At 42.5% G+C, this 25,174-nt stretch overlaps 1 protein-coding gene and 1 long non-coding RNA gene across 6 annotated transcripts in view; one reads left to right on the forward strand and one right to left on the reverse strand.

Moving 5' to 3' along the window:
- CTBP1 (C-terminal binding protein 1) overlaps window positions 1-25,174 on the reverse strand; it is a 221,240-nt gene that overhangs the window by 81,966 nt on the left and 114,100 nt on the right. The window lies entirely within an intron of this gene.
- The window catches only part of LOC128079856 (uncharacterized), a 237,109-nt gene continuing 230,467 nt past the window's right edge, over window positions 18,533-25,174 (forward strand). Inside the window, exon 1 of the long non-coding RNA XR_008206341.1 lies at window positions 18,533-19,437. This is a non-coding gene — a long non-coding RNA (uncharacterized LOC128079856). The remainder of the gene's footprint in view (window positions 19,438-25,174) is intronic.

Consider the following 25,174-nt stretch of genomic DNA (forward strand, 5'->3'; position numbering starts at 1 on the left):
AGACAGCCAAGTTGTGTGGGCTCCACACAAGACTCATCTTTTTTCTTGTCATCTCACAAACAGAGTAATCACAAATACGTGCGCACAACCGTGATTCCATTTCTGAGCCACAGTTCACCCAATAAAAATGTGCACATGCAGGTTTGTGGAAGATAAATACATGCACACAGACATATATGTACATTCACACACACACGTGTGCAGACATCAATACTACATTTGAGACAACTGAAACTTTTGCATACAGTGGAAGGCACTTGTACTTCATTGGAAGCCAAAATTAACTTGAGATCCACATCCATTGCTGGAAAGTCATCCAGATGAGACACAGATTATCTTTAACCAAACAACCTGCTATTATCCTCATTCTAGTAATGTTCTGAAAGCGCCAGATGAAATCACGGCCCCGTGGTGTGAACTCGGATTGAGGACACGTCTCTGCTTGGAGATGCAGCAGATAAGGCAGAACAGGAGGAAGAAGCCCCGCCAGCTGGAGCTGACATCACCGCATTCGTCACTGTCCAAACGTGTGCCGTGAAATTGCATCTCAGTAAAGTGCTGAGCTCCCTTCAGATCAAATTAAAGGACCAGAGCACTTCTGCTTTTGGAAATCAATAATAAGACTTTCCCCAATTTTCCACAGACTGAAGAGCAATACCACTCTATTTGCATTTCTCACTCCCTTTCAATCACTCACGGCATCACTTGTGCACTGACTGACAGGTGCCGCTGCAACGACGCTGCCAACCACACCGGGCAAAGAGAGAATGGTAGCAGTGAGAAATGTTGAAGTTCTTCCAGTCCAGGAAGACTTCTTCCTGAGTGGGCAGTCAGTGCTACAACAGCAAAAAACAGGAGAAAAATACCCTTTATTTTTCTAACCATAAACGTGTCAGGAGCCTGATCAAAGCAGATAGAAAAGTATAGTAGCTAAAGAACATCTACTGACCTTGGATGTGATAAAAACATTTCCATGTACCATCACTTTTCTCATTGCCTTCAATTAATTTTCTCTCTGTCACATCCAGATAAATGCTGGCAGTCTCTGCCACTCAAGTCTATAAGCTGTTTTTCATTTCTGGTAATACAAAGTCTACACAAAGTATGAGGAAGAATATGATTTAAGAGTGCTGTAATACTTTAAAGATGTATTAATATATAATAACTTCTCCTATTTAATCTGAGACATTTTTAAAATTAAAAATACATCAAATAAATATCTCTGTGGCTCTTGTCCAAAATTACTCAAACCACACAATAAATCCATTATAAAGCTCTGCTTTGCTGAGGGACTCATGAAACGATTCTGTCACACGCGTATATAATTGCACATTTCAACCTTTCAAAGAAGAGTAAAATGTGCTGAAAACAAAATTCTTACATAATTCTGAGAAACTGCAGTTCTGTGCATCTAAATAGAAGACGTACTTGTAACTAAATATATTAAAGTTAAGCTTATTAAGTATCAAGTGATTAAGTGTCAAAATTAAAGCTGTGAAAGCATCTAACAGGAAGAAAAATTATTTGTTAGAAGCCAAAAGGGTAACTGCATACTCTGAAACGCTTTGCACTTGTGCTTCTTGTCCTGCATTTGAACACTTCATTACATTTCTTCCTCTTCTCCTGGGAATCCTCACTTCCTCCAAAAGTTAAAAAACCACAGAAGTTGCTGTATTGGGTCACATTGAACCCATCATCCTGTCTTTGGCCATGGCTAAATATGAATGCCTCAAAGAAGTACAAAGCTCCAAGCATCCAAATAGTAATGGCTTTCCAAACATGCTGTAACTCACTGCTCAGGGATGCCTGACACAGAACCCAGCACATTCCCCATGCCAATACCCAACGGTGTTGGGGTGGTGGAGTCACTGTCCCTGGACGTGTTCAAGAACCTTGGAGATGTGGCACTGAGTGACACGGTCAGTGGGCATGGTGGGGATGGATTGGTGGTTGGATTGGCTCTCTCAGAGGTCTTTTCCAACTATAGTGATTATGTGAGTCTATGATCTCCCTCGGCTTCCAACCCTGCTGTGGATCCTCAGTCACCATTTACACTCTGTTCTTTGACACAGAAGGAGAGGAAGGGGGAACCTGAGCTCTCCTGTTACCAAACGACATTTCAAAACCCCAGCAGAAAAAGCAGGATCCATTTACTACATTTACAACTTAAGAAGTCATCCAGGTTCTTCAAGCAGTGCATTTTTTACACACACTATTTACATGAGGATAAATTATCCTGGACTACTGGACTAGCAATAAGTGGATAGTGCTGCAAATCTGTATAGTTTGGTCACAAATTAAGAAGAAAAAAAAAAAAAGGTTTAAGCATTATCTGGGAATCTGGAGGGCAGACTGGGAGGTACTTTAATTGCACAGATGGAGCACATTTCAGGCCAAGAAATCAAGTTACAACTGATTTTTAAAAGTTTAATTATTCACCTTTCACAAACCTTCCACATGGGTGTGTATTTTTTTCTTATTATTTTTAGCAGTGTGAAGAGAAGGTTAAATCATGGTGAAATTAACTGAGCATAAAATAATTTTCTGAAGCAGAAATACAAGCAGATAAAAACCATACAGCCCAAAAGGCAGGCTTTAATAATCTTCTACTCTTGAGCTTAAAACGGGGAAAATATCCCAGCATAAGACAGCAATCTCTTCACCTGGCAGTAACATGCAAATAAAACCAGATGAAGACAATTCTCTTCCAAAATATTCTGGCAATAGCACAGAATGTATCCAAACAAAAAGAAGGAGGTCTGCCTAAAGATGTCTGCACAGGCTGTCTAGTTTCTTGTTTGACTTACAAAGTACTCAGAATGATTCAATGCGACTCAGGAGCTGGAGGTAAGTGTGGTGGAGAAGTGAATTTTCACCCTGACTGAGGCTTTCATTCATTTTGACCTGCAGACTTGAGCTTGTCCATCATGAAGGACGTTACCTCCTCATCCCATACATACAGAAGGACATCAGAGGAAGGCTGTCTGCTGCCAAGAAGGATGTGCACTGGATGGAAAAACCCTAAAACCCCAATGTTTGTGTCATAGGTGGCTTCTGAGGAAGCCATTATCATCAACAATGCTTAAAAGAGAAAGTTTCATAGGCTGAAGAACTGAGATGCAGTCCACCAGCACCCAGTGACCTCAGAATTCGAGCGCTGCAGAGAAACCATCCCCACTGACTCTTCTTAGTGATGTGCAAGATGTCTGAGGGCTTCTTCTGTCCTCTTTTTAGCCCATCTACTCGCTGTGAGTTACCCTCACAACTTCCCAAAGCATTGCAATCTGCAGGGCCGCCAGGCACTGCCTAACTCCCTTATCTCAGCTCTTACCTCACACAGTCACAGAATGGCTTGGGTTGGAAGGGCCTCCAAAGGCCACCAGTTCCAACCCCCCACCATAGGCTGGGTGGCCAACCACCAGATCTCCCACCAGGTTCAGTAGACTCCCCCCTGCTTCCAACACTGAGGGACCGGATGGAACAGCAGTCCTGCTTAGCAGTACGTTCACTGAGGCTTGTAAAGAGTCACCATAAAAATGGCAGATTAAAAATCAACATCTGTATCTCAGAAATGAAGGCTTTTAAGAAGGGCTGCAGCATATGGGACTCACAAACCTCAGCACCCCAACCTCAGCACAGCTGTCCTTAAGCACGAAGTGCCCAATGCTGGAGAATCACGCAGGACTTCTTCCAAGTAAAACTGCCTGCTCTCACACAGCCCTTAGATCCAATGACAATTCAAATAATAACACATTTTTTTCCAAGACAAATGTGAATACCATGTATGTGTGCACTGCATTGCTCGTACACCTCTACTTGAAATGCCCTTTGCAGAGAACACGGCTCAGATATTTTCATACCCCCTAGCCATGGTTAGCTGTGGAAATGCACATAAATTTAACAAGAATACAGCAGAGTTTGCTATTTTTAAGGTTGGAATATTTTGTGCTGGGGTCTTTTACCACATTAAAACACAATGAAAGCTCAGCAGCTAATTATTTGAGAGGTAACAAAACTTTTAAACTACACACAGATGTTGAGCTGCACTAAAAGGACAATTATTTTGCCAAAATCACTGCCAAATTAAAGTTCCTATCTGGAAACTTTCACACACTTGTATTTGGTGCAGCTGCAGCTGTTTAATTGCACATAAATCATGTTTGCCCCTTTCCAATTGTTATTCAAATGACATTAAAGTGCAATTACAGCAGAATGACAATAACTAGTCTGTTAAAAGTTCAAATTGTAGAAGATCTGTTTTAATTTAAATTCAATAAAGTATTAGAATGGTAAAATAAAAGCATCTCAGTGTATGCACATAAATGCTCTTTTTCTTTCCCCACACACATCGGGGTGTTCTCTCACACACCTACTCTACAGGCATCAGGTGTCATTTTCAGCCCTGGCCTTTGGGCCACAGTCACCAAATATGAGAGTTTAAGGTCACAGCTTCCCATCTATCACCTGTAGGCACCTAGAGGTGGCCAGACAGCAGCAAAGTGTGCAAGACCCCAATTCCACAAGGCTCTGATATCTCCGATGTCAGGCGCAGGCGGATGTCCCCGATGGAGACACCCAGGCTCGCAAATCTGAGGACTGGGCACTTCTTTTAGATGATTTTCCAAATCTTCAGAGCACTGAAGACTGGGACTGTAGACTTCCTATTTGCAGTGAGCACTGCCACCGACACATTCCTAATGGCGCTGAGTACCTCTTGTGTAAAAATATAAAACCTCTTAAAATTTGGCCTCTCCTTTAGCTACGAAATCTGTATTTCAGCACAGCTGAAACAGAACAATGGCAACTCAAGAACATCAGTAGGCATAAAAGTGATTGCTCTCCTAAGTGCCCTTCTGAGCACACACACCAGACAGAATCACTGCATATCACACCTCTAAGGGACTGATGTGATTTCCAACTGTATGCTGACACGAGCACAAGAATTTTTAGCACTGACATAGCAATACATTCATTTTTACCGTACCCATATTTGCTGTGTATTGTTCTTCAGCCGTAATGACTGGAAATGCACCACTCATTTATGGTGGCAATATTTTATATTTTCATGACAAAGTTTTAAAATTGTGATGTCCTATTACATAAAAATATGAAATCAATATTGATACGTACCTGCAGTGCTAACTACAGGGGGTAAACTATCCCTTCAAAGATGCAACCTGAAGCATACATGTACATTTAAATAGAAAAACAACTGTAACTTTATTTTTAAGCAATATCTGTATAGGAAAAAAATATATATATAGTGAGGGTTTTTCCTCCTTTTATTAGAAAATTACACTTTCCTAAGAAGAAAGAACTCCAACTTTTCACTAAGTCAGCCATTTTTACTTTCAGTCTTCCATGTCTCATCTCCCTGTTTACCAACACAAAATTGGCCACCAAATAAAAAAGATGAAGCATGGGCAACTCATAAATTGCTTCAGTAAAATTATGATTAATCACATACATATGGATCTACATTTAGGCATACCAAATCAAGCACTGCACTCTGCAACTTCTTAAATCATTGTATCCATGACTGATATTGAACTCTGTGTTGAAAGATTTCTCACTTCTTTTTGCCTCAGAGGGACTGGTAAGCTCCAGTTGCCTGTGTTCTGGTCAACCTTCCCACCTCACATTCAGATGAATGATTGTCTTGAAATTGCTTTTCAGACAGCATAAATGAGGCAGTATTTCAGTCTCTCAGATATGCGCCAAAGCCTGCAGATATCAAATCATTAAAATTGTGAAGACTTGGTAAATGCAGAACCATAAGATTTATCAGCTGACAACTGGTCCATCTAGCCCACAGCCTGGCTCTGGATGTTGTCCAAGCATCTGATGCTTGAAAACTAAGTTTTTGCAAGTAAGGAAAAAAACATTTATTTCCACTTTGCATCCTCCTTGTACCATAATACCTGAGGTCTTTATCTCACTTAAATTTTGCACATACTGTTTAATTTTCCATTTATTTAATTATAAAAGGACAGCCATGAAGTGACTACATCCTAAGTTCAGTCCTTTCTGAGACTTGGCATCACTGTTGTTAAGGGTGGTAACAAATAACCAGCTCAAAGTCTCCGTCCCCAAGGAAATACGCACTTACAACAATCAAATCTGGATACTTTTTATCAACCACTACAGAATGGAGTGTGGTCTGCACTGCTGATGGTATTTGGTGCTGCTCTGCTGACATATGAAATGGCAGATACCTGCAATGAGAGCAGCTGTCCTTCAGCAGGTACAACAGGAAAGTCAACTTCCTACAGGCAGAGATCACTGTACCAAAATGGGCATCCAGATTTTGGAGTAGTTCCTGAAGTCCTGTGTTTCACTAATAGCAAAAAAAAAAACCAACACCCAAACCAAAGACAACCAACTAAACAAAAACGAACCAAACAGAAACGCCCAGAATCTTAAAATACCAACTCATCCTGTTACTTTCCCAAGGCTGTAATGTTCTTCCCCTTTACATCTCAGAAACACTTGCTGCACATTTCTGAAGCTACCAAGTGACACCAGACCTTCTTGTGGGCCAGGCACCGAGGATTTCGAAGGACAGAAGGAGAACATTCTGGAGAACGGAGGAGAATTCCCCATTTCTGTCAGCTCTGCAAATCCTGTCTGCAGCCTTCAGATGCTGCTGGATGAAGAGCTGGTACATTACTGACACACAAAATGACACAGAGTAATACACTGCAATACAGAAGATCTTCTGTGATTACCAAAGTAAACAGAGATCTTCCCTCGCTGTGTGCTGCCTCTGCTTCAGAGATCAAGGAGATATGTGCACCACTTCCTTTCCCTCATACATCACAGACATCAGATGTTAACACCTCTATACAGCAAATACATCCATACATCTAGCAGCATTCCTCCAGGAAAAAAAATCTTTTACTAATAAAGTGTTGTAATTAAGAACTTAATTTGTGAGCCAGCTTCAAAATCTGTCCACAGAGATGGAAGTAGAGAAGAGACTATACAATCTGCAAATGCCTGACTGAGGGGAATCTTGACTTTCCACACCAAGAGCTACAACAGCTCTGCAGAAAGCAGTGGTCATCAAGAATTGATGGAAGAACGCACCTGGCTGGAGAGAGGAAGAACGGTGCGCTGTTGGGACTATGGATGAGATCTTGCATCTTCACTAGGGTGCAGGGAAAGAGAAACTCCTTTCCAAGAGCAAACGAGCAAAGAAACGCATGCTGAAACCCTGCCTGCAGAGATGTTCCTTTCTTCATCATCCCAGTGCCACCAGGCTAACAATTGTTTTGAAGCACAACCTTCAGAAGTAAGAGTGGAAGAACTTCTACTGCTGGGAAGGAGGAAGAAAAGCAGAGGTTTTATGAAAGCTACAGGATTTGAAAAATAAAAGATCTCTCACTTTCCACCAGAGGTAATTCTCTCCCTGCTTCCCTCAGTTTTCCAGGGTTATCACAAAGGTGACTTCTAAATGGCAATGTGCCTTCCTTACTAAATATCTCGTACACCCATCACTAGCACAGTCATCATCTAAATTCAATAAACAGGAAACCAAGGAAAATAATATGAACGCAAAAATAAGAAAAAAATAGACTTTGATGAACCACATCTCTCCAAAGTATAATACTGATGTATCACAGAATTATCGAAGTACAGAATGGCCAGGGTTGGAAGGGACCTCATGGATCACGAATCTCCAACCACCTGCCAAAGGCAGGGCCACCAACCTCCACATTTAATACCAGACCAGGCTGCCCAGGGCCCCATCCAACCTGGCCTTGAACACTTCCAAAAAAAGGAGGTATACGAAAAACATGAGGTGCACAAAGGAGGTGTGCATACACCTGTACAAAAAAAGGATCACATGCGGTTTTAGACGTTTGCGTAAGGCAAGCTCTGATGTTACATTCACTCTCCACTGGAACTAAGCAAAGGATGGATGTGTTTGCCCTCAGTAATTTCATTTACAGAGAGCATTTACTTTAAAATTAAGTAAACAGGTTTAGGAAAATGCCAAAAAGCCAACGGAATGGCCATTGGAAAACTTTTTGATCAATGAAGTGTTCTTCATACATCTGTTGCTTTCCACCGACAAATTCCCTGAAAAAAAAAAAAAAAAGCCTGAGCTTTTATAACTGGAGGCAAGTTTTGGGGAACTGATGGCTCAGACCTGCAGCTTTTCTACAGCAAATTCCACCCAATCACCACAAAAACACACCTGTGTCTTCGTGTGCCTCCTGACCTAAAGAACACACTTTCTGCTGCAAAGGCTCAGCTAACATTAGGATTCATTTCCACTTCATTTTATCATTCTCTTTGCCACACTATTTGAAGGGGAACGATACATAACATTTTTCATACACTGTCATAGGCTCACAGATCAGTGGGTTAATGTATCCGCCTTTCACCTCTGGAAACCTTGGTTCAACAGCTTGAATTACTTGGGTAATAAACGCAGCATTGTCTTCCTTCAGAACAGACTTCTGCTTGAAGAAATGTAACAAAATATTTTTATAACCCTGTGGAAAAGATAAGAAGTTCTCTTTCATGCCATAAATTTCTTCTGTAATCGCAGGAAAGCTAATTAAACCCGGCCTTTGAAAATAAGTAGGCATCTAACGCTCCGACTTTACTGAAGAGTGGTTTAGATAAAATGAGTTTCTTTAATAAACTAAGCTATGATATGAAAAAAAAATAATAATAATTTCCACAAATAGGTCTCCAGCAGGTAAAATATAGGCCAGTATAATAAATAATAAAAAGTACATCTACCTGCAGTAGGAGCTAAAAATGTTGGGTTTCTTTTAGGAATAGGGAGGAAAGGAAAACACATGTTAAAAATCCTTTGTGCAAACTTTCAGCTTAAAGCCAGTTTTTGCATTTCAGTAATGAAGTTGTGAAAGACAGAAGAGTTGCAGGCAAAGAGAAGAACTGCAAGGAGTTGGTGAGCAGCCCTACAAAAAACTGTACCTGGCCATCCTTCCACTCACAGATACTCATCACCGTGGATTTCAGGTTCAGGTTCACCAGCAGCTACAGATCCTGGTGAGAGCTCAGTTCTCAATGTAATCTTTATGACCAGTATGTTTAAGGGATTTATTGTGTCATAACTTCTATCTTCCCTAAAAAGCGGATAGACTTTTAACTTATTATTGATGTTTTTAAGACCTAGAGCCCCAGGCGAGAGGGGACTCCTTAAAAGCAAAGCAAAGGCTTCCAAAACCAAACACGCCTCAAACAAGCACACAACCAGATCGTTTCCTGCTTTCAGATTACTAACTGGCATGTTAGTTCTTTTACTGTAATAGAGATTATTAAAAAAAAACCCTTTCTATTGATTTCACTGGTGCTGTCACTGTAGCAGAATAATACTTTTCCAGCATTGCTTTGCATTACTGTTTCAACCTCTGATGACAGATGAGAAGTACTGAATCTTAGCCAAAAGCTGAATGTGCCATTATCTCTTCGTGCACAGCTGCACAGACATAACCTAATACAGAATGGTGTCTCCTACCATTTTGTTTAGGGCTACAGAAAACCACCACATAGATACATACATATATCCTAGAGGCAAAGCCAACCTGAAACTTTGCTCAAAGAAGCATGAAAGTACAGTTCCTTTGCAAAACGTATGACTGTTTTATAATGTCACATTACCATACTTAGAGTTAGCAGTGGACAGCTGACCTCTGAAATGCTGTTTGTTTTTATTCTCCATTTGTTCCAGTCAGTTCAGCAAATTCCAGAAACAGGATAAATAAATGCATGAAGGTTTATATTAACTCGAAGTTACAACGTAGCTCACATATTTTAGGAGCAGAGGCACATAAGCCTGAGAAGGACCTCTCGGGTCACTGAATCCAGTTTCAACCACTGCTCAGCCTTACTTCTCATAAACCCCTTTCAAAGCAGATCGCGCTCCTCTTTATGCCAGATGGGTGTTCGGATCCGCTGCATCCGTCACAGTCATCACTCACGGTTAGAAGTCTCTCAATGTCAAACCTAAAAGTAGTAATTGTCAGTTTGCATCAATTTATGTTTTGTGCCCGCGCTGGCACTCAGCTGAAATAACTCTTCTCACTCCCCACTTCTTTAACTCTCTGATATTCTTATAGACAATAACACATACGCCTGCTCTCAGCCCACGTTTTGCTATGCTACACACCACTCCTCTTGACCTTCTTAGGACACTCATGTCCATGATCTCCTCAAGCACATTATCACATCATCTCAGCCCTGTCCCAGTATGAATTCTTTACTTGTGGATGTGATGACAAAAAACATCACAGGCTCAGAGATGAGACAAAAGCCTTATTCAGTGACAGTACGACTTCCCCCTCTCTCCAGTGGAAGTTTCTCACATGGTGCACCTCACTTCACCTTTCTCACAGCTGCATTTCCCTTGTAGCTTGCAGTTAACCTGCAATCATCCAACACAACCCATGTTTTCTCTTCCTTTGCCATTTCAAAGAATGGAGTAATACCAATCAGAGAAGTATGCAGTTAAGAAAATAATCATACTAGTAGTCTCTTGGTGCATAATCTTTGTGTTACATGGCATGGAATTTAATACTATTAGTAGTGCCACTCTCAAGATTGCCTTCCTCTCAGATGCCATATTGATAACTCCATATATCAGTAATTCTGTCCTAATTCACATTCTCAGCATATTTCATTAGAACAATCCTCTTGTATGATCACTAATGGGAATATTAAATAAAACACCTTCCAAGACCAATTCAAAAATCCACACATCTCTAACAATCCTCTCCCTGCCTTTTACCTCCTTGCACAAAGTCCTCCATCATACTCTCCATTCTGTAGGTAATTCTCATCTTCTCCAGTTTCACCAACAATTTCCTGAAGTGATGCCAATTAGCCATGTTAGTGAAAGCCAGGCTCAGTAGAGGTATCAGTTACTTATTTATACTAAGCTTTCTTTTGGGAAAGAAAAGGAAAGAAAAGGAAGGAGACAACTCGGGTATGACTAATTACATTTAATCTCAGCTTTACCCAAAATTAAGGCAGTCCTACTTTCCTTGTTTTCTGTTATTCCTATAGCTGAATAACTTCTACCTATCATTTCCAGTTATTCTCTCTACACCACTTCCCCTCTGAGATGCTTCTTTTTCTTTTCTTCATCACCATTTCCCTGGGTCAGACTATTTATGCATGTCTTGGAGGCTGCTGGTCATTCCCAGAGCCCTTCCATAGGCTGCCCTCCAAGTCCTCTGTGGGTAAGACATAAGACACAGATACTTTTATAACTGACCTCCAGATATCTCAAGCCTCAAATTAAACGTATCATCTGAGCCCAGCTGACATCCCTAAGTTGCTTTCTTTCACTTTCAGAGATTTTCCATTTTGAAATAGCAAACTTCTCCCTTCCTCTCCAAAGGAGGCCAAACTGTGGAGGAAGCCTCACGACCTGCTGCTCTCACTGTGCAGCTACATCAGTAACCATCTTTGGCAGAAATAAAAAGGCAGCGCATTTTTTCACTCAGGTTTAACACATAAGTTGACACCTTTTTCCTCTGTTATTTCTTTACAACAGTTTTACTGCTGGTATCAGTATGAGGTCTACCAGCAGGGACAATGCAGAACCAGCTTCTATTTCCTGTAAAAAGTAACTAAACCAGTCTGCTTTGTCTATAAAAGCGGGTGTTCACAGTTACCTCTTTAGCTCACAAGCTACTACTAACTGCTACTTAAATGTCATCTGCAAATTTACTTGGTATGCATTTGAGTCTTGCATCCAGATCATTTACTAAAGCACTGCAGAGAACAGAACTTGAAATGGCACCCTGCAGAACCCCACCAGGACCGACCACCACCCTGACCTAACCCCATTTACTACAACCTTTTGAGCCCAACCTGTCAGCCAGTTGTCTACCCCTCTTATTACGTACAGAGATGTGATATGAAGCTTCATTGAAGATTATGCACCCACTGTAGGCTCCCAGCTACACATGGCTCCTCCACGTTACCTTTCTGAATCCCAAAGCAACTTGAGGAACACTCTCAAAGCCCTTGAGCAACCACAGCAGGGTATTTCTGAATGACAACACAGATCACAGACAACACAGATCACAGACAACACAGATTCAAGCTACGGCAGGGGAGATTCAGGCTGGACATTAGGAAGTATTACTTTTCGGAAAGGGTGGTCAGGCACTGGAACGGACTGCCTAGGGAGGTGGTGGAGTCACCGACCTTGGGGGTGTTTAAGGAAAGGCTGGATGTTGTATTGAGGGACATGGTTTAGTAGGAGCTATTGGGAATAGGTGAACGGTTGGACTGGATGATCTTTTGGGTCTTTTCCAACCTTGGTGATTCTATGATTCTATGATTCTATGATCACAGTATTCCCAGTTCAAATACCGACAGCAAGAGGGAAGAAAAAAAAAGCTTGGCTTTACCAGGATGCCTTCATCCTGTAGTGCAATGGTATCCTACAGTATGTACAAGGAGGAAGGAAGGACTTGGAGTTCAATTTAGGAGCATGAGCTGGCCTCATAGATGCAAATTTTCTTGCGCTATACATACTTAATAAAAGAAGGCAAAAGATAAAGCCTTACAGACGTGCTGTATTCACCAATGCAGCCATTCATAGGGTGAAGCTTGCACTGCACATTATCTGAAAGCCAGACCCTTCCAGAAGACAGAACTGAATGCACTCTGTCCCATGAGTGTGTTTCCCTATGGAACAGAAGTTCTGTCCACACAAAGAACTGAAATCAGCCAGTTTTTGGGGGGTGGCAGAAAGCTAAAACAAATTAGGCACACTGCTATAGGAAGGAATGGAAGCAAGATCTGAGAGAAGGAAAACCAGAGGGCTGCTCAAAGACTGGGCAAAAAGAAAGCTGAAAACACATCTCCTCCCCAGCTCAGCACCAGTGGCTTCTGTACGTTTATCCAACTATTTTTCACGCTCTTTTGCTCCACCTGCTGGCTCTGCAACGACAGTCAATGCATCTTAAATCAAGCAGAGTCAGACTTCCAAAAAAATCAGGTAAAAGTATTAAAAATACTTACCAGGCTCTGTCTCATGAACCCTTACCCATGTATTGTTTTTACATTTTTTCTTTCATTTATACATGCATGTCTAATTGCTTAGTCTTTTACACAATGAGTTTATTTTAGGCTTGGAGGTCATTTCTTCCCTACCTACAGTACGCCTGAAAGACTCTTTGGTATCTTAATGTGTTCAAGAAGTAGGAAAATCTTAATACAATTGTAGAATCATTAAGGTTGAAAAAGACCACTTGGATCACCTAGTCCAACCATATTACAAGTACTAAGAGTTTTCAGAGCTAAAATTCCTTTTAATTCTCAATAGTATGATGAAATACGAGAAGTAGGAGTTTCTTACACCCTACAAATCTTAGTAAGACTATCCACAAATAAATCATCTGTATGTAGACATGTGGGTACAGATCCTTACTTAATAAATCAAACTCTATTACAAAAAAAAAAAAAAAAAAAAGCATCTGAGAGCATTTTTCTTTTACCCCAAGGGGAACTGTATTTCACCACCAAGTCAAAAATTAGATGTGTCAAAAAAGTGCTGAGGTCCTTCCAGCAGCTACAGCAGCACCATAGGTAAGTCCTTCAGTGAACCTCCAGATGCCTCCAGCTTCTAAAACGTTGAAACAAATTTACTGAATGCTTTAATCATTTTTGAGCTATCAATACAATGGACCACGCTCAATGGTGTGGCATGAGCACATGCACTGCATTTAGGTGGCTGACAGCACTCTGTTGCTGTGCCTTCAGCAAAGCAGGATGCCATGAGCACAGCATGGGAGCCCAGGCACAGGTTTAGGTAGGTTTAGATGCACTGCAGAATTATCTGTGTTGTTTAATTACAACTCACTGTGGTATAAAGGAAGGAATAAAGTTATTGCTGTGCTGACAGCTTGCTGGAACTTCCATGTTAAGCACATCCACTGTAACTGGGTGCCCTTCTCAATGGCACTGGTACTCTCACAGCATTTGATGGGAGCACATCATGAGGAAGTGCCAAAGAAGGTATAGAGAATGGACATAAAAGGGTTTTTGGAAAACAAAACAAAAACAAAACAAAAAACAAAAAACCCACAATATTCAGAGTATTTTAAATAACGCTACTAAATGTTGTAAAGGTTAAATCTCTAAGCATAGAAGGTAACTTATATGGTGTGCATGTTTATCTCTGCAGCAGATAAATAGCAACAGTGGATGTGAACATAAAGGAAGAAGATCTGCGCATCTACTGTCAGCTCAGTGTGATTTCTGAAAGGACAAAAAACCCTTCAGTGTTATTTTTAAAAAGGCACTACAGAGGAAAAATATTACCTGACCTCAATATATTTTTCTCCCCGATTTTGTTTTTTGCATATAATGTGCCTAATTTTACACTTTGATGGCTCCCACATCATTCATTTTAGGTCACCCAAGAACATTAAAAACAGAACAGTGCTCCAGAATGATATATTGAATAACAGCCAAAATTGTGTTGTTGAGCAAGACAGCGGAATGGGGATGCACCAGTGTGACAGCAGAATTCGCCTCTCCTTCCACTGCCTTTTGTTAAGAAGGAAATAGGCTCAATCCAGCAGGAGCACTAATAGCACCACATGCAGCCACAGGTGCTCACAGCTACAAAGTATGTAAAAATTAGGAAAAAAACCTCTAAGTGCATGGGTGGATTTTTCACCCTTCTTTTAGAGTTGCAAGGCAGCAAAGGGTCTGAGCCACTCCCAGCAGTTCTGTGCTGCGATATCAGCAGATGAGAGCAGCACGGTGCGAGCTGTAAAAATGTGGTTCACAGTATCAGCCCTGTCCCAACCATCACAGTGCTTCACACCCACCTCCAGAAACTGCTCACTCGTGCATCTATGGCCTCATTCCTTTCAGCCCTGACACTCAGACATCTGTGTGATGAAAATGCTCAGAGAACATTTTATACCTCTAGAATAAAATACTCTATGTGTGCTGCTTGCTAATTACTCAATGATTTTATTTACATGCATCCTGAAATCTCTCCTCCAGAGTTGCAGGTTAGGGGATTACAGATGTCCGTCTTTGAGAAGCCAGTGGGACAGCAATTAGTTTAAATGAAGAGTAATACGTATAGTCCTTACCATTAATTAGCAACAAGCTATTTCTATAAATAAAGATCCTTTCCTCTTCCCCACAAATATTTAAGCACTCATTTAAAACCAGAGTGCAACCGTGCAATACGACCCACCAAAAACAACATGACTGAGCTCGCCTGGAATACAAAACAATCTGAAATTAATTTCTGCAGTGCTGAAACCCAAGACGCATTTCAGGGTAAGGAAAGCAAACGCACGAAGCACCCTTCCTCCTCCAGGGCTCTGCAGCTAATTGCTTGTGGACTCTGCAAGATGCCAGGAAAGGCAGAATGTCACAGACTTTCTCAGTGGAAATCATGAGAAAAACAGCATTTACTCTGACCATGACAATAAATGCTTTTAAACACACAGAGTCATCACAAGACGTTCTAAACAACGCAGAAGAAATCACTTCAGACAGAACTACCACTCTAGATGTACACACAGAGCCCCCCAGGCCTGTTGGAGCCATGTTTGTTCATTCTGCGCTCCTCTGCTTTGACTTCACCACAGGGCTTTTGAAAGGCTAAAATAAAGCACCACAAAGCTTGATGAAAACTCATATTGCCTTCTTCTGTGAGTACTCTGCATTAGCAGCTGGGGAAGCGTGATGTTCCTGCCTTTTTATTTGGCAGTGACCAATCAGAGCAGTTTTTCCCTTTTTTCTCCCAATATTTCTAATTCCAGAACTGCTCAGTGGAGAAGATTCACCTATAAAATGGAAAATCTCTGTAATTACACAAAACTCTACATACACATAAAGCTGTTCTTATGAATAAGATCAAATACATATGAGCTGCATTTAGAAAAACAGGCGCTCTACATATTTATGGAAATCAGCACAGCCATGCATCACGAAACACAATGCAACAAACTCTATTTTCCACTACAAAGCCCAACCCTTCGTGTCTGTAACATCTGGTCTACAGGAGACAAGCCGTTGTTCATAGTCAGGGATCAAGCTTGGATTTAAGCAACCAAAAAAACAATCAATGAACCTTCACACATTTTACATTCTTTCTAATTCCACCATATAGCTGCAATATGACTGAGAAATAAAATCATGGAGGGCGATGGTTTTATGAGATAAGAAATACTTTTCCAACATGGACTACTGGCTTACTTACAAAGGTACAACTTTTGTTGCTTCGAAAAAGACACCTGTTGTAGCCTCTCTTCAAAGGAAGTACATGCATCCATCCATACAGCAAACACAACTTTACATACAAGGGCTAGCCCAAAAGTAATGCTTCCTATTTTGTTATGTTGGCCCACAGTGTCAGAGGTGGATGTTGGTGGGATGGCTGTAGGGTTGAACCTTCCCACCAATACACCGTTACAGTTTGCTGCTGTGTGACAGATGGCAGCCGAGGGGCAAATTCTGACATGGAAGTGTGTATGAAGAAAGGTGTATCGCTGAATTCCTCCATGTGGAAGAAATGACATCCACTGACATTCATCAATGCTCGCTGAATGTTGATGGAGATCAAACAGTGAATGTGAGCACAGTGAGGCAGCAGGTGCTGCATTTCAGCAGTGGTGACAGCAACGGTGCTCACCTCTGCTTGTTCATGAGCATGGCATACAGGCTCCTGTTCATTGCTGGCAAAAGTGCATAGCTAATAGTGTGACTATGTTGAAAAATGTTATTCTGTAGCTGAGAATTTGCTCTGTCAAACAGTGTTATTAAGCTCTCTGCATATGTGGTAGTTTCCATGGAAATAAGTAAGAGGCATCACTTTCAGAACGACCTATGTGTTTAGCCATGCATCATGAACATACCTGAAGAGCCTCACCAGCCACATTAAGAGAAATGCATAAAGTCCCTTAAGCAACACAAAATTCTGAAAGTTTCCTACCACTGATAGCCTTCTGCAAGATGAAAGACTTCTGGGCAAGTACCAAGGGAAGGTTTCCCAAGCCTAGCTGCACAGCTCTGGGCTGGGAGTGTCACCTTGCACAACCAGCAGACACTCCTCCTCCAGCCCCAGGACACGCAGTACAGTAGCACCATCGCTTCTAAGAAAATAGCTTTATATCCTTCAAAATGATGACTGTGTCTTTCAAAAGTGGCCTTAAAGTGATGACAATCCAGTCTTTGAAGCATCAGATACATTCGTGTTCTCACGCAAACATGAGAGGGACCAAAATTATCTGGCTAATTTTTAAAGCAGTGGCCCAAAGGTACACTTTGGTGCTATGAATACAATGTTCCTTTCCCAACCTGAAATGCTGTTTAATTGAGTTAATAAGCTGTCTACTTCAAGCCACTGTAAATGAAAATATATATATATATATCTGTACTTTTCAGGATTTTCAGGTTTACTAATGAATAGCATTTTAACATCCTAGTGTTTTCTCTGCTGAGTCCCTGCATGGCCCAGTCCCACCATGCTGCTCCAGGCAAATGTCCATCTAACTACCTGCTGTTCCCAATACAGCAGTCTGTGGGCTGTAAGAGGGCTCTACTCACACAGCTGTTTTAAATGACATATTCAGTATATCTTGAAGTGTAGAATGATAGAATTATTAAGGTTGGAAAAGAACTCTAAGATCACCATGTCCAACCATCAGCCGACCTCCACCATGCCCCCTGACCGTGCTCCTCAGTGCCACATCTCCACAGTTCCTGACCACCTCCAGGGATGGTGACTCCACCACCAGCCTGGGCAGCCTGTGCCAATTTATCACCACTCTTCCTGAGAAGAAATGTTTCCTAATATCCAACCTGAATCTCCCACAGTGCTATTCGAAGCCATTACCTCTCATTCTATCACTGTTACCTGGGGGCAGAGGCCGATGCCAACCTTGCCACAACCTCCTGTCAGGCACTTGCACAGACCAGTAAGATCACTCTTCAGCTTCCTCTTCTCCAGACAAAATAATCCCAGCTTCCTCAGCTGCTCCCTATCAGACTTGTGCTCCAGACCCCTTACAGCTCCATTGCCATGCTCTGGACATGCTCCAGGGCCTCTAGATCTTTCTTGCAGTGAGGGGACCAAAGCAGTTCGTTCTTCCCGCTTCAGAAGGAAATTAGGTAAGACAAGGTACGCCACAGAACATCAGCACAAGATCAGACACACCAATTTTTATCTTAAACACAATGTTCACATTCTGCACAAAGATATGAACTTGGTCTAAAAGCCCAGTAAATGTAGAAAGTCCACAGGAAAGTACACTTCCAGATTTCATTCACACCCAATCATTATTTCCACGGTAATCTGTACACAGCAAAATACGCTTACGTTCTACACAAATTATAGAATCATAGAATCATAGAATCACCAAGGTTGGAAAAGACCTAAAAGATCATCCAGTCCAACCGTTCACCTATTCCCAATAGCTCCTACTAAACCATGTCCCTCAACACAACATCCAGCCTTTCCTTGAACACTCCCAGGGTCGGTGACTCCACCACCTCCCTGGGCAGTCCGTTCCAGTGCCTGACCACCCTTTCTGAAAAGTAATACTTCCTAATGTCCAGCTTGAATCTCCCCTGCCGTAGCTTGAAACCATTCCCCCTGGTCCTATCACTAATGAGACGAGAGAAGAGGCCGACCCCCAGCTCACTACAACCTCCCTTCAGGAAGTTATAGAGAGCAATGAGGTCTCCCCTGAGCCTCCTCTTCTCCAGGCTGAACATTCCCAGCTCCTTCAGCCTCTCCTCATATGGCCTGTGTTCCAGACCCCTCACCAGCTTTGTTGCCCTCCTTTGAACACGTTCCAGGGCCTCAATATCTCTCTTGCAGTGAGGGGCCCAAAACTGGACACAGTACTCGAGGTGCGGCCTCACCAGTGCTGAATACAGGGGAACAATCACCTCTCTGCTCCTGCTTGCAACACTGTTTCTGATGCAAGCCAGGATGCCATTGGCCTTCTTGGCCACCTGGGCACACTGTCGGCTCATGTTCAGCCGAGCATCAATCAATACCCCCAGGTCCATTTCCTCTACGCAGTCCTCCAGCCACACCGCCCCAAGCCTGTAGCGTCGCCTGGGGTTGTTGTGGCCGAAGTGCAGGACCCGGCATTTGGCCTTGTTGAAACTCATCCTATTGGCTTCAGCCCAGCTCTCCAGCCTGTCCAGATCCCTCTGTAGGGCCTCGCTACCCCCAGGCAGATCCACACTTCCAGCCAATTTGGTGTCATCTGCGAATTTACTGAGGGTGCACTCGATGCCCTCATCGAGGTCATCAATAAAGATATTGAAGAGGACAGGCCCCAGCACCGACCCCTGGGGAACACCACTCACAACCGGTCGCCAGCTGGATTTGACTCCATTTACCACCACTCTCTGTGCCCGGCCCTCCAACCAGCTCCCTACCCAGCCAAGAGTGTATCCATCCAAGCCTCTGGCTGCCAGCTTCTGCAGGAGAATGCTGTGGGAGACAGTGTCAAAGGCTTTGCTGAAGTCTAGGTAGACCACATCAACAGCCTAAATTAGGAGCTAGACTGGGAATTGAAGCTTAAGTGACCCCTAAACACCCAGCAATGAACCACACAGTGATTTAAAAAGCAGCAGCAGAAAAGTATGGGGCCAAATGAATGGGCTCCCATTGCAAACTGTACTCATTACAAAACCTCTATCACAAAACAACTTGGCTGTAACCTACCTGACCATATCTCATACTCTTGTGTAAGCATAAATGGGAAAGATAAATCCTAGTATATGTGGAATAATTTCCTGATTATTTAGGAGAACGTGCATCTCCCTATGCAAATGTCTTAGATCCCTATTAGGTTGATCCTTATTAGGTAAAAGTAATTTATTTGGTGTAAGCCAAATGGAAAAAAACGAGATCATTTTAAAATTGCCTAAGGTCACTTCATGGGCAAAACAATGTATTTAAACTGAAGAGATGACAACATGCTTAATATGACTACACAGAAATTGCTTCCTTGATGACAATACATTAAAATCCTCATTGAATATTCATAGAATTTCTGACAAGATTGAGTGACATGACATCGCAGTCTCGGCAGCGCTGATGGTCGAGCTGCACAAGGAGGGAGGGATGCACCATTGGGACATCTTTGTTCCTTCCAAGGCACCGGTGAGGATGAGCCTTTATCCCCAACATCACATAACTGAATAGGACAGCTGAAGTTTCTGTGTGGCAGCAGAACACTAGGCAAAGAGCAAAGAGAAATCCTTCACGCGACTTTCACTAAGTTATGACCTATGCATGATAAATAGGTAAGCAGAGTTTAAATGATGTGAAATATGTCAATTCAGAATGCATTAGGATGCCATTAACAGACAGGAGCTTAGACATCAGGAAAATATTAAGATGGATAGATCACTTAGCAACAATGGGACAGAGGAGGTTTTAATAAAGGCAATGCAAGGCAAAGTGCTGCTAACAGCCACAGATGTGGAGTGGCTGGATTTTTGTCAGATGTGCAACAACGTGATAAAATACAACTCCCTTTGAGACGTACAGGGATGGAATTGAAAAACGTTCAAGCCGCTCTTGTTTATTAATTGAGAAACATAACTGCTGGATCACATGTCAGTAATAGAATGAGAAGATGATTAATACTATATTTTAATCCCATAATAACTGTTTCATAATCTCCTGACTGCAGAAGCTCTACACAGCACTTTGTTATACCAACCCTTCCGTGTCAGACGATGTTTCCAACCAGCCCATCTGATAGGGGTTCAGACGACCTGAGGCCACAGCAGCGCAGCACTGAACGCTCAATGCCTGCGACACAGCAGCTCCATGCTACCTGCACAGGGCACGCAGCACCAAATGCCAGCAGAGGAAATGCATGCAGCCAACTTGTGAAACTGCACTCGATAGACTAGCAGGATCTGACAGAAGTTTACCAACCAGCAATGAACTACATGCATCTGCCTAGCAGGGGAACTCTGAAAGAGGTGCGTTTCTCTTCAGTTTTTCAGCGTGGAAACAAATGAGATTTTGAAACAATCACGAGCTGGCACAGGGATGGGTAAGGAAAACAGGCATGCACAGCACTGTGCAGCAAAAAACAACAGTAAAATTGAAATCATTCACTTATCTTGTTATTTTCCCATAACCCCAGGCTGGTTTCCTGACAGCAGCCAGATACATAGGTACACATGGCATGGGCAAAATTCTCATTTCTACTGTTATCCTGGATCACTGCCACCTTCCTCTGCTCCTCACATCACTGCCCACTCTGTGTGCTGCTCATCACAGCACAGACAAGATGGGGGTGCGAGCAATCATCCAGGAAGCCCAGCAGTGCTCCTCAAACCCATCACACTCCCCAGAGCACGCTGACTTGACATGCTCGGGGTCCAGAATGTCTGGCAGTAAGATGTGCTGGGTGGTGCTGGAGTGCGGGCACAGGGAACAGAGAGGTGCAGGGATACCTGAGCGTGTCCCAAAGCCTCCTAGACACGGGGCTGGGCACCCTGCTCCAGAAAACATGAGGAGAAACAGTTCAACTGTATTTTGAAGTTATTTTGGCTCCTCCCAGATAAAATAACACGCCCCACTTGAAGCCGTGCTTTGAGAAACACAGGAAAAAAATGAAATTCCAATGTGTCTCATGCTTCTTAAAGCTTTTTATCTACTTGTTTGCTTAAATTTCACTTTCCTTAATGCAGACAGCATCAAAAATTAAAGTGCATTTGTGGAGGTGGTACTGAAAGCAGAAAATAAATCCAGGGAAACTTTTCATTCAGGCAAAGAAATGAAACCCATCTCATCACAAGAGCTTCAGCAACACTTCCTGCAGCACACACCAGTGGAGTCAGAAGCATTTTCCTAGGAATAATTTTAAAAAGCCACTGATTTCCTTGTAATTACATACGATGCCTTCATCATCTTTAAAGAAGCAACAGGATAAATTTGAAAAAACAATTTTAAATTAATCAATTGTATGTCCCAAAAAGCAATGTATGAAAAGGAAATGCTACCTAATAAAATAATTTCAGACCAAGATCAATTCCACCTCATTTCATGTATAATATTTTTAGCACTATTTTTCGCATTCACTCAATTTCAGCACAGTACATTTACTTCTACAGAAACACTAACTAGGTCACGTTAACATTTTAGTTAACGCAGCGTTACATGCCACAAGTTCTTATCATCTTCCTTTCTCAACCTTAACTTTGCTTTACTGCTTTACTGCTTCAGTCAAGTTTGTTCTTTACGCAACGTGAAAGCCTATTCACAGCAATCACCTGAAGCCAATGTTAACATCTGTGAAAAACGTACTTTTAGAATGCTATTTGGAAATTTTCCTCCGGAAATGTTCCTCTCCTCACTCCTGCATATGCCCCCAACAGCCTCGGCAACAGCTCAGCATCCCCTGGCACAATGGATGCAGAACAAGAAGGTAAACAAGTTGGACATTTATACGTTACACAAAAAAGGAAAGGGAAATGAAAAGGGAGAAAGCGAAGGGAGAGGAAAAGGGAAAGGAAAAAGAAAGGGAAAGAGAAAGGGAAAAGGAAAGGAAAAGGAAAATTCACTGTAATACACAGAAAGGTACCAAAAAACATCAAGTTACGATGAAGCCAGGGCTTCCAAGGCAGCTCCTAGTGCCCGCCTGGATCCCATGCACAAACCCTATCATTTATCACTGCAGTGAACACAGCAGCACAGCCACAGCTAAGGGGAGACGGGTGCAATGGTTCTGAAGGTCTTCCCTGAACCCACATGTTTTGTGGGTCTCCAAACTACTCCGAGACCTCAGAACAGGAACACAACAAACAAACAATTTCAATTTCTGCTCTAATGGACATGGTTTAGTGGGAAATATTGGTGGCAGGTGAACAGTTGGACTGGGTGACCTTGGAGGTCTCTTTCAACCTTGGCATTCTATGGTCTTATGATTCGACTTCCAACTTCAGCCACTGCATTTTCCATGCAAATTTCCAGGGAATTTTCTAGAACAGAGGACATAAGCAAGGATGGGATTTCAAAGTTAAAGCACCAGAAAAAGAGAGGGATAAACCCACACAAACATGGTTTCCAACTACTGCAAACTGTAAGTGTACCACGGAACAGATTCGCCCAGCGAGTCCATCTCAAGCAGAAGCTCTATGGGGTGACTGCAGGCAACCAGGGAAAAAAAACCCTTCCCCTAGCAGTAAGTCACGGAGTGAGAAACTAAAAGTATTTTCACCCGTGGCACAAAACTTCACCAGCATTTTGCAACTGCCAGTTCTGTGCATCACTCAACATTCCTATTTTAGCACAAAGTGCTTTTGGAGATGTTACGATCTCTGCAAGTATCCGCATCCCATATTTAATTACTTTCCAAGTTGAAGAAGAAATTGAAATAAATGGAATGAATTTAAATTCATTATCAATTAAGTATAATTTAATTCATTACTCTTTCAACTTTCTCGTGAGAATTGGGAGCTGCAGGAGACGTGCATACCTGAGTGACAGAGCTCGATGTACCGTCACCAGTCCCATAGGAAATCACAAGGAACATATACATAGACATCGGAAACCTCTCGGCCAAAAAACGAGATGGTAGCAAAGATAGATTTTTGGTGGATGAGAAGCGGGACGTGAGCCAGCAGTGTGCCCAGAAGGCCAACTGCGTTCTGGGCTGCATTAAAAAGGGGTGGCCAGCAGGGAGAGGGAGGTGACTGTTCCCCTCTACTCTGCTCTTGTGAGGCCCCATCTGCAGTGCTGCATCCAGGCCTGGGGCCCACAGTACAGGAAGGACAGGGAGCTCTTGCAGCGGGTCCAGAGGAGGGCACTAAGATGGTCAGAGGGCTGGAGCAGCTCTCCTGTGAGGAAAGGTTGAGGGAACTGGGCTTGTTTAGCTTGTAAAGAGAAGGCTCACTGTGGCCTTCCAGTACTTGAAGGGAGCATATAAACAGGATGGGGAACGGCTGTCTATGAGGGTGGATAGTGACAGGACAAGGGAATGTTTTAAACTGAGACAGGGGAGGTTTAGGTCAGATATTAGGAGGAAGTTTTTCACACACAGGGTGGTGAGGCACTGGAACAGGTTGCCCAAGGAGGCTGTGGATGCCCCATCGCTGGAGGCATCCAAGGCCAGGCTGGATGTGGCTCTGGGCAGCCTGGTCTGCTGGTTGGTGACCCTGCACATTGCAGGGGGTTGGAACTAGATGGGCTAGGGTCCTTTTCAGCCCAGGCCATTCTATGATTCTAAGATTCTAAGAACAACATCTGTATTGGAATTCAGCACAAGTTTCTAAAAAGGTAAAGCATGCTTCTTCTCAGGAACGCACTGAACATTCAAAAGTTGAAAACCAGCCACCATGTACCCATTTCTCCACAAACAGGACAACAAACTAAACGGGCTTCAGATCTCATTCCCATGCTGATGCTCCTCAGCTCTCAAACTGCTCCTGCTCCATTTTCCCAGGCTTTCATTCCCTTGTATATAATTAAAGTAAAATTCACGTCCCTTTCACATAGACATGTTTGTAAGCAGTCCTCTACAAGAGTTCTCTGTTACATCCAGGAAAACATCCAAGCTCTGAAGATGAAAGAGTAAAGCGCCAAACCATGAGAACACATGTACTGAAGAGGTTTCCTAGCGCTGCTTTATAGAACAGCACAGCATGGATTACACTTGGATTTCCACCGTGAATGGGCAACACCTGATAACAGCCAAACACTGCTGGAAAACACAAGGGAAAACAAGAACAACAATTCCATATCCCATGCAAGTTAACAAATACTTTGCTAACTCCCCTGGCACAGATGAATGTATATTCCTTAATTCCCTGTTCCTGCTTGCTATGTGCTGGTGCTGGATGCTGAGTGACTTACCCCACTCCTCCGCTCGGCGCTCCAGGAGGAATGGTCACAGTTCTGCAAAATGTGTCACTACCTTCAGGTAAAGCTTAACTTTTATTTCACATTTTGCAATACACAGCAAAAATAAAAACAACTCATCTTGGGGATTTGCTGCTAACCTGTGAAGGGATAAAATATGGTGTTGACTCAAGCCCTAAAGGAGCTACCCATAATCATAATATGGCATATGCTGTATTACACAACATATAATAATGTCTAATTTAGCTACATGTACATAGGGCTGGCAAGCTATTGTGGAAGAAAAGGAATGCCCCAGCA

Source organism: Tympanuchus pallidicinctus, unplaced genomic scaffold (genome assembly GCF_026119805.1).
Source record: "Tympanuchus pallidicinctus isolate F22 unplaced genomic scaffold, pur_lepc_1.0 scaffold2, whole genome shotgun sequence".
In the NCBI taxonomy this organism is placed as follows: domain Eukaryota; kingdom Metazoa; phylum Chordata; class Aves; order Galliformes; family Phasianidae; genus Tympanuchus; species Tympanuchus pallidicinctus.